The following is a 10,000-nucleotide window of genomic DNA, read 5'->3' on the forward strand; positions in this document are numbered from 1 at the left end:
TCCTCAAACAAAGTAATGAATGAGAAGGAGTTACAGAAAATCGGTATTTGTACCAGAAGGTCCATAGGTCAGCCATTACGTCAATCAGCTTTGATTAAACAAAGAAATATGATGAACCTTTCAAAAGGAGCCTAGGATTCAGATATTATAGATAAAATCTTCCTCCAACCAGCGGTCCTTCTGTTATACATACCGCCTTTCTGTAACTCTTTCTCATTCATTACTTTGCCTGAGGAGTGAGAAAATTTGGTCTCTGAAATATAGCTTTTATTTCCTACATTTTGGCATTTTTATGGGCTCCTTATATCTGATGGAATTCTGTTTTAAAAGAAAATATTTCACAGTCATATACATATATATATATCTATATAAATATATATATATATATATATATATATATATATATATATATATATATATATCGGCTATATATATATATATATATATATATATATATATATATATATATATATATACATATACTGTACAGTATATGCAGTATATACTGTATACTGTATATATATGCTGATTGAAAAAAGCCATACAGCCAAGAGTATGAGAGACAACCATAAGACGAATTAGTAGTTAGACAATGAATTCATTAGGAACTGTGCTCCTTTCTCCCTGAGCACATAATTAATCAGGTCTTTGCAAACTTCGACGAAAGCAGCGACGGAATTGGAAGCGGAACAAAAAGGGCGCGGAAAGGGGACTAATTACCGCAACGGAAGCTGGTGAAGTTTGGGAGATGAAAATAGTACTATAAAGGGTTGGAAAGGAAGTGATGGAGGGGATGAAGGGGAGAAGAAGAGGAGGGAAAAAAGGGGGTCACAGATCCTGAAGGCAATATTTTCTTTCATCGACGCCACATGAATCGAGACTCCGACAGCAGCGGAGACCTTTGGCAGGGTAAGTAATATATATATACATGTGTGTATATATATATATATATATATATATATATATATATATATATATATATATATATATATATATATATATATATATATATATATATATATATATATATATATATATATATATATACATATATATATATATATATATATATATATTATATATATATATATGTATATATATATATATATACATATATATATATATATATATATATATATATATATATATATATATATATATATATATATATATATATATATATATATATATATATATATATATACATATACATATACAGGGCGCGGCATAAGTAACGCCCTTTGTTTAAGTGGAACAAAATTAAAGCCTTTTTGATTATCCTTTATTTTTTCGAACATGAATGTATTGCCACAGGTTAATAGATTAATATAATATATTAACAAAATTAATATAATGCTTATTCGGTTTAATAATGTCCAATACAAATGCTAATTGCTAACTCTGCAGAAAGACGCCTACTGGATTTTTGAGGAGAACGCAGCAACGATTCTTGTAGTTCATTGGACTTTTCTAAGCTTGTTGCAACAACTGGCCTACCCGCTCTTTGGGCATCACTTACACTTCCTGTGGATTCAAATCTTCTAATCAAGCTTGTGATATTTCGGCTTTGCACCCTTGGGATGTTAAATTCAGCTGATAACAATCTTGCGGTTTCAGCACCATTTTTATTGTTTTGATAGTACAATTGAATTGCTTTTACTCTCTGTTCCTTTGTTAATCTCATGGTTGTATAAAATATCTGAAAAAATGAAGATTTAGCAAATTGATTAAAGAGAATAATAAAGAAAATATACATTATAAGATATAAAATTAAAAAGGGCGTTACTTATGCCGCACCCTTATATATATATATACTGTATATATTACTTGCCCCGCCAAAGGCCTCCTACTGCTGTCGGAGTCTCGATTCATGCCAAAGGCCTCCGTCTGTCGGAGTGATTCAGGCGTCGATGAAAGAAAATATTGTCTTTATTCCTCCCTCCTCTTTTCCCTTCATCCCCTACATTACTTCCCTTCCAACCTCCACAGTATTATATATATATATATATATATATATATATATATATATATATATATATATATATATATATATATATATATATATATATATATATATATATATATATATATATATATATATATATATATATATATATATATATATATATGCATGTATTTATATAATGGTACAAGATTTCTATATTTTCACAAGAAAATACATGTACGTGTATGTATTTATATAATTATTTTCGAATTATTTTCGCGCCTTAAACACTTAACTGTGCGTGCACATGTTTTTGGCTGGGATTTCATGCTCGACTAAACACCGTCGTTGTTTATTCAAACTCGACAATACTGTCACGGTTCCATGCATAATATTATACACATACATAGATATGAAAACACACAGGCTTATATATAAATAGAAGCACAGAGAATATTATCTTACTGTGGGCTGGAGATAGCGGAAATAACAGCAGCGTCTGAGTCATACGGTACAACTGTAAAGGCGACAGTGACGATCTTGGTGAGATAAACGAATAGGCTGCAAAGATAAAAATGGTTGTTGTTATTATTTATGCAATTCAAAATATGAACATCATGTAAAGAACGACCAAAATACCATTACCTTGCTAAGCAAGACCTGACACAACAGAATAACCGATATGCAATGAAAGAGAAATGATGAACAATGAAAGTTCAGGAAAGAAACGGATATAATATACAGAGGGGAGCAGGAATGTAAGCCGGAAAAGTAAGGCCAAAGAACTTAATGCCCTTAGGTATACAACCAAACGCTATCCATCAAAATTATTCATATTCCACCCTATGAAATCTTCAGCAATTTGCATTTAGTTACCGTATATTCACTAATTTTGGGGTCAAAACTGAGTCAGGCACGTTTATGCTTGTATGGAGTCGTTTTAGCGAATATAATCGGCCTGGCTTTTGCAGTTATAGAGAGATATAATAATGGCTTTTCTTGCTTAATTAAAATATTTGTTCCTAAGCTAGAGAAAAATACTGGATTCTTATGCCAGCGAAAATTACTGGTTTCTTATACTAGAAGAAATGCTGGCTTTTATACAGGAAAAAGGGCTGTTTTTTATATTACTAAAAAATACTGGCTCCTCACGCTAAAAAAACAAAGGCGTCTTATACCGAAAGATTCAGTGACTTCTTATGCTAAAAATAATTTTTGGCTTCTAAAGCTAAAAGAACAGTATGCTATAAAAATGATTGGTTGCTAATGCTAAAAAGAATACTGGTTTCCCAAAACAGATGAAACAAACACCTCTTATGCTACAAAAAAATATTAGCGTCTGATGCTAAAATAAACATTAGTCTCTTATGCCAGAAATTAAAACATTGGCCTCTTACGTAAGTTTTGCGGTAAGAAGACAAAAGATAACGTCGTTGTATGATGTCTGTGCAACCGGCCCTCTCAAGACTGCTAGCTTTGCAGCTTCAGCAAACGACGACCTAATACTCTATAGGTACTTTTCTCAATCACAGAGCTTGGGGGACAGTGCCGTCAGTGTACCTGACGTAGTGTACTGTATGCATTACTTAAGGTTCTTTGCAGCGTCCCTTCGAACCGTAGCTGGAACCCCTTTCATTCCTTTTACTGTACATCCGTTCATATTCTCTTAATTCCATCTTGCTATCCACCCTCTCTTAACAATTATTTCCTCCTGTTACACCTTTAAAACCTTTGTTCTCAATATCCCGTCCAGCGCTGAATGACATCATAGGACCCAGCGCTTGGCCTCTGGCCTAAATTCGATATTCCATTCCATTCCATTCCTCAACAGATGTCACTGAAGGAGGAGAAAATGTTTCTTCTATACCACGAAACTGCCATATCAAGCGGGGTTTAATCTTATCAGCAAGGCCATTTGAGTTCACAATCTTTTGGTTAATATCTGACTAAGCAAGTTATTGTTATTGGAATATCTGTTGGTGTGTTTTCCTTTAATTAACTGCCAATCCCTTCATGATGAAGCTATATTATTACTAAATATAATATTTAAGGTTTGGGAAATTTGAAAAATGAAAAAAAGACCTATTCTCAAAATTAGCTGGCCGCTATTTCATGGCTAGAATAGATTTTTTCTTTTAATATGAAAACACAAATTTTACGGCATGTAGTCACTTCTCCCCTATTTTTTTTAACTTGTTACTTCCAATTTTGAAATTTGAAAAACAGACTACTGCATGAGTATTTCTTTGTGCGACTTCTGACGCTTTTGAGAATATATTATTCCTTTCTTAATCTTCTGACATAATCTCTTCCTCCTCCTTCAACTCCTTGCGTAAAGGCAAGAAAATGAATAACAGGATACATAAACTACCCGAGGTACTTTCACAGAGATAAGTCTCTTTCTGTGGAGATTCGAAAACAAGAGACATTTCAGGTTGTTGCTGAACAAAGAAAACGTGAAAACTCTGCTTTAATTCTGCTTGCCAAGTTGGCTCAAGACATCTTAACCCTTTCTTTACAGCTGCTTTCTACCAAGCGCTTGCTTGGGGGACAGAGAATCTTACAATATTTCTTATATTTCTAGCGCCTCTTTACCGTACGCTGAGATCAAACTGATGTCTCAGACGCCAACAGGATCCAGAGATTAACCTAAACACGAGCTTTCTGAACGGCAATGCATGAATTCCGACATGTTCAGTTTAGGTGCTGTATTTGACTCTGTTTACCACAAAGATCGTGCTCTCCTGATGATTCCCTCTGATACGGTATCTATCTTACCTCAATTGACGTCACAGCCTTATACTGCATATTCAGAATAACAAAGAAATACCATAATTTTGATGTAATTTTTTGTAATCTGTTTAATATCTTCTGTTCGTGGTACGTTAACGAGATGGCAATGCTGAGACCGATCTTAAACGCCTGTCCGCTAATTGCAGCGTAATGAACGTCTTAACAGATGTGAGCCTTTGAAGGAGACAGGGCTGAAATGTTTGTCTGTCCTGAAATGGGTCTTTGCAGGGGAGAAGATTGAATTGTGTGTCTGTCTTGAAATGGGTCCTCACTGGGGAGAAGATTAAATTGTTTGTTTGTTTGTCAGTCTGTCCTGAAATGTGTCTTTACAGGAGAGAAGACTGAATTGTTTGTTTGTTTGTCTGTCTGTCCTGAAATGGGTCTTTGCAGAGAAGAAGATTTAATTGTGCGTCTGTCTTGAAATGGTCTTCACATGGGAGAAGACTGAACTGTCTATCTGTATGTCTGAAAACTGTTCGTCTTTACAGGGGAGCGGACTGAATTATCTGTCTATTTGTATGTCCTGAAATGAGTCTCCACTGGGAAATGGATTGGATTTTCTGCCTATCTGTTTGTCTGGAAATGGGTCTTTACAGGGAAGAGGACTGAATTTTCTGTCTATTTTTCTTGAAATGAGTCTTTACAGGAAAGATGACTGAACTTTCTGCCGATCTATTTGCCTTGAAATGGGTCTTTACAGGAGAGAGGATTGAATTTTCTGTCTACTTCTTGAAATTAAATAGCTGTCTATCTGTCTCCTTTTTCCTATTTCTCATCCCTTCCACTATATTCAATTCGTCGAAGACAATTATCTTTTGGTAAACACTGGCCCGAGTTAGGCGGCTCATCAAATCATAAATTACATATCTGAGATTGGCAATTACCGTCGAGACTCCCTCCCGAGGCGCTGCGAAATGATGTGTACAGAACGTCGCCTTCCTGATGCCTCTGCCCCTCGGCTCTCTTTCGTCACTAAAAAGCAAATTTCTTATTAATTTCTATTAATTTTAGCTGCTAGTTAAGTAACATAGTTTGCAGGTATTTGCCTTGAAATTTCTCTAGTTTTATCTTCATAACTTTTTTGTCTTGTGTCGATGCAGTTGCGAGATAACGCCTGTGTTTATATTAAAAAATAAAGTAACTTTCAAAGCACTGCAAAAAGATAAATTCCACAAAGCAGAAAACATATTTCCGAGGTTTAATGATTACTGGCGGTAACCGCCTGTGGACGAATAAAAACATGAAACTGGGAAGGGTGGTTCTATTGTCAACAGGGTGTTGTCTTCTTAAAAGTCGTATGTGCAATTTGGATTAATCATAGTTAACTTCAACAAAGAATAATAAAATGAGATAATCAATCCAGGTTCTAGTAGGATCCACTGAAATCTTTGTTTGTCTGAATTACAGTTTTTCCCATTCTGCCATCTTGAGAATACACCCCGTAGATATTAATAATCAATGGGAAGTATAAACTTATATGATGTTGTCTTTATGCATTGGAAATCAAACCCTCAAGAGACGCTTTTATTTTGGACACCTGAATGACGACCAGCTTGTCATTTAACTCCAAAGTTTCTCATTACTTATAAATACTGAGTGGCCCTCTTGTTATCAGCTTATTCTATATGAGTCTATCAATAAGGTGTTTCATATTCAATAGTAATACAAGATAACTAATCTGCGATCGAGGTAGTATTTTGTTCCCCCCCTAACATAACTGAACTTTGTGTACCAACGCGCTCAGTTCACAAGGAGGCTTTTTGATCTTGGCAATCGAGAACGTTGATCAAATTACAACAATTACCCGAGATTGTCTGTTGTATCAAAGACATCCTTAATGGAGTAATTTGACAATTAAATGACCTTAGATTTGCCCATCCTGCGATGATGAAAGGTGTCAAATCTCCCTACAAATGCTATACTTTATAAGTTTGTATTATTCAATCATGTGTAGGTTAAAGTATGATTTATAGAGGCAACTGCCAACACTTCATCTATGAAAAATAAAGGTAATTATGTACTATATATATTCACAGTAAAAGAACCTCCAGTTGTGTTTTAAAGGAAAGTTCGCAAACCTTGCATCTGAATTAGCCATCTGTCTTTATTACTAAATACTCAATCAGATAATTTCTACAGAATGACAAACACTTCCAGTCTACGTTAATAGTCGAGTCTTCCAAATAAGGAGGTACATCATGCACATTGAATATGATGTACTTATACTTCGGAAACAATATGTTTACCGGCTACACAGTTATACTCCCACACTACCATAAAAAAATGATTAATGTAAGACAGTACCAACTCACGTTCAAAAAGAAAGACGCCTTTAATATCTACGCTTCGTCGAGGACAATAAAACTGTTGCCTTTGTTCCAGTACTCCATTCGTTTCATCTCAGGTCAAAGCCGGTTCCCTGACACCCCTCTATCCAGCATTAGTAAATTTGGGTATTAGTCTTCTCTCCAGCCTATGAGAACCTGCAAAAAGGAAAAACTATTATCAAAAGTACCTACGTAACTTCACTTCGTATCTATGAAATCCAGAACTCAAGGAAAATTGTTCTCTTTCCGCTAAGATTGTAATGATTCACGTTTCACTAATGAATCACGATTTTGAAGCCCAGCCATTAATAATGAAGATTAATAAAAGCTGCAAGTAGTGTATTAAAAATGTGGAGTTACTTTGGCATCAGAAGATCTGGACTAAAGTTAAGTTTCCTCCAGTTATAAGAAAACACTAAGATCCCACTTACCAGGTAGCTCAATTAGAGTTTATTTTATTTTATTTCTAAGCATGCTCCCCTGGAGAAGTTAGCTGAATGTTTAATTTCGATCCGGTTGAAATTAGGTAAGGTCCAAGTGTCGGAAAAAACTGCATGCACAGTTTCAGTGTATTTACCAAATCTCGTTAAGCAAGCACATTTATGTCAGTTATAAAGAAGATGATATGAAAGCATTGCTTGCACGGCTAGTAATTCTTTCATTTCATCTTCTTCATCAATGATATTAGAGCTCTTGTTTAAGTAGTTTTGGTACATATACTAAAACAGCATGTACTTGTTTTCAGATACCTCTGACATTTCAGTCGGATCAAAGTGAAATAATCTACCTATTTCTCTAGATAACCATACGTAGTAACTAAGTCGATATGTACAAAATAAGTGAAGAATTATGAAACTGAAGAGATGAAAAATTTCCAGATACTATAAGTTCATATCCTTACCCATAACAAGTAAATAAACGTTCTGAGGCCTTAGAGCACTATCAGAAACCTATAGACAAGTGGTTCTCAACCTTTTTTGGCCCATGCACCCTTTCGCCGTATGTCAGAATGTCATCCAGCCCCCCTTTCCAAAACTGTCTGCCCAAAAAGGTGCATTCCAAGTAATATGCAACATAATACTAACACAAACACACAAACTAGGGGAGAGAAAGCCCAGCGTGACCTCTCAATACTGCGGATCGATGCACACTACGTTTTCTGTAGTCCTAAAGCCAGTTTGAGCTTGCCATCCTGTGGTCACAATCGCCCCCGAAACTCTGAAATTTCCCCCTAGGGGGAAAATTCCTCCCTGGTTGAGAACCACTGCTATAAATTGTCCACAACGTGTAGTTTTCAAACTTGCTAGAAATATCCACCGACCAGTATATACACGAACGAACGGCAGGGGGCGGTACCATCCAAAGTACTACTGATTATGACAACGATGCTGAGTACCGCGACTGAAAATCATCAAAATAAAAACACCATTATGAATGTTCCCGAAATTCGTAACGCAAAGGAAAGCGTTCTTTGAGTAGGCAAGATCAGTAAGCAACAGAAGACACATTAATTCTGAATGAATGAAAGAATAAATAGCCTCAGAACACGCACCTGTTCATTTCGAGGTGACGACATTGGACACTGTCAAAGGACTAAATGAAACAGAGATTTTGATGAAACTCAAACCAGAATTAATGGAATTAACTGATATTACACACTATTTATTTATGGAAGATGATGTTCACGCATTAAAGACTATTCACTTGTTGGTATTTCCTGCTTTGCAACGTATGACGGACGGCAACAAAGAACTTTACCTTTATTCATTTGGAGTTACTGAAGTGTTAAGACGTTACTTTTGATCACATTTATCAATATGAAAGTATAATCGTAACCGCGTGTGCTACTGTCCAACAAATATTCCTCGTAAATTATCATCACCACTAATGTTATCATTGTTGTTGAGATGGTTAATCTACATAGAATTTTTTTTTACTGCTGTAGTTGTAATTGCTATAATTTCTGATGAATCTGAAGGGGCTTATACAAGTCCAGGTAAAAAAAAAAAAGTCACAGGATAAAAGCCACAGAAAAAGTCACAGGAAAAAAGTCACAATAATTTATGGTGGCCGGTTATAAAGTCACAGGAAAAAAGTAACCTCATCTAGCCTAAGCCAGCTTAACCTAACATAACCCAACCTAACCTATAACCTAACCTAACATAACCTATAACCTAACCTAACATAACCTGTAACCTAGCCTAACCCAACCTAACCTATAACCTAACCTAACGATTACTGGCCACCATAAATTAATGTGGCTTTTTTTCCTAGCCAAAATTGTGACTTTTTTCAGTTACTTTTTTTCCAGTGACTTTATTACCGGTGACTGACTTGAATAGAACAAAGGATTTTTTTTCCACATTCTGCAGCAGGATGAATTGTACCATCTTTCCCAAGGAAATGCCTCTCACTTGGAATGCAGATGTGGACCTTGCAAGTAAATCACTACTATTTCAACACGGGGATGGAGGTTTCATCAACTGCAAAAAATATTACCATTTGAGCTGATCTTGGTGTCTGTCGCTGTCATTTAAATCTCAATTTCTCTTAAATTCATGATACATTTATGAAAAGCAATGGAACATTACAAAACTCCTGTAACTAATTCAAAAGATGGTAAATTTTCAAAAATTGTATATATATATATATATATATATATATATATATATATATATATATATATATATATATATATATATATATATATATATATATATATACACACACACAGTGGCATTGCTTGGGCCCTCCACTGGCAACCCCAGTTGAAATTCCCTTTGTAGCTAAACAAGGAATGTTTTAACTGAGAAAGTATTTGAAATATACTTTATTTGGTTCTTTTTATCTTTACAACTTGTATAGAGCTGAGAAGTGAATGGATATAGTTTTAGCATTTTAACACAAATGACATGTTTGTTTATGATATTTTGAT

General features: G+C 34.9%; 1 long non-coding RNA gene across 1 annotated transcript in view; it reads right to left on the reverse strand.

Annotated features, from left to right (window-relative positions):
- The window catches only part of LOC136847736 (uncharacterized), a 48,202-nt gene that overhangs the window by 30,489 nt on the left and 7,713 nt on the right, over positions 1-10,000 (reverse strand). The window contains exons 2-3 of the long non-coding RNA XR_010855817.1: positions 7,051-7,221; positions 2,411-2,506 (exon numbers count right to left, since the gene is read on the reverse strand). This is a non-coding gene — a long non-coding RNA (uncharacterized lncRNA). The remainder of the gene's footprint in view (positions 1-2,410; positions 2,507-7,050; positions 7,222-10,000) is intronic.

Source organism: Macrobrachium rosenbergii, chromosome 17 (assembly GCF_040412425.1).
Source record: "Macrobrachium rosenbergii isolate ZJJX-2024 chromosome 17, ASM4041242v1, whole genome shotgun sequence".
NCBI classification, from domain to species: Eukaryota; Metazoa; Arthropoda; class Malacostraca; order Decapoda; family Palaemonidae; genus Macrobrachium; species Macrobrachium rosenbergii.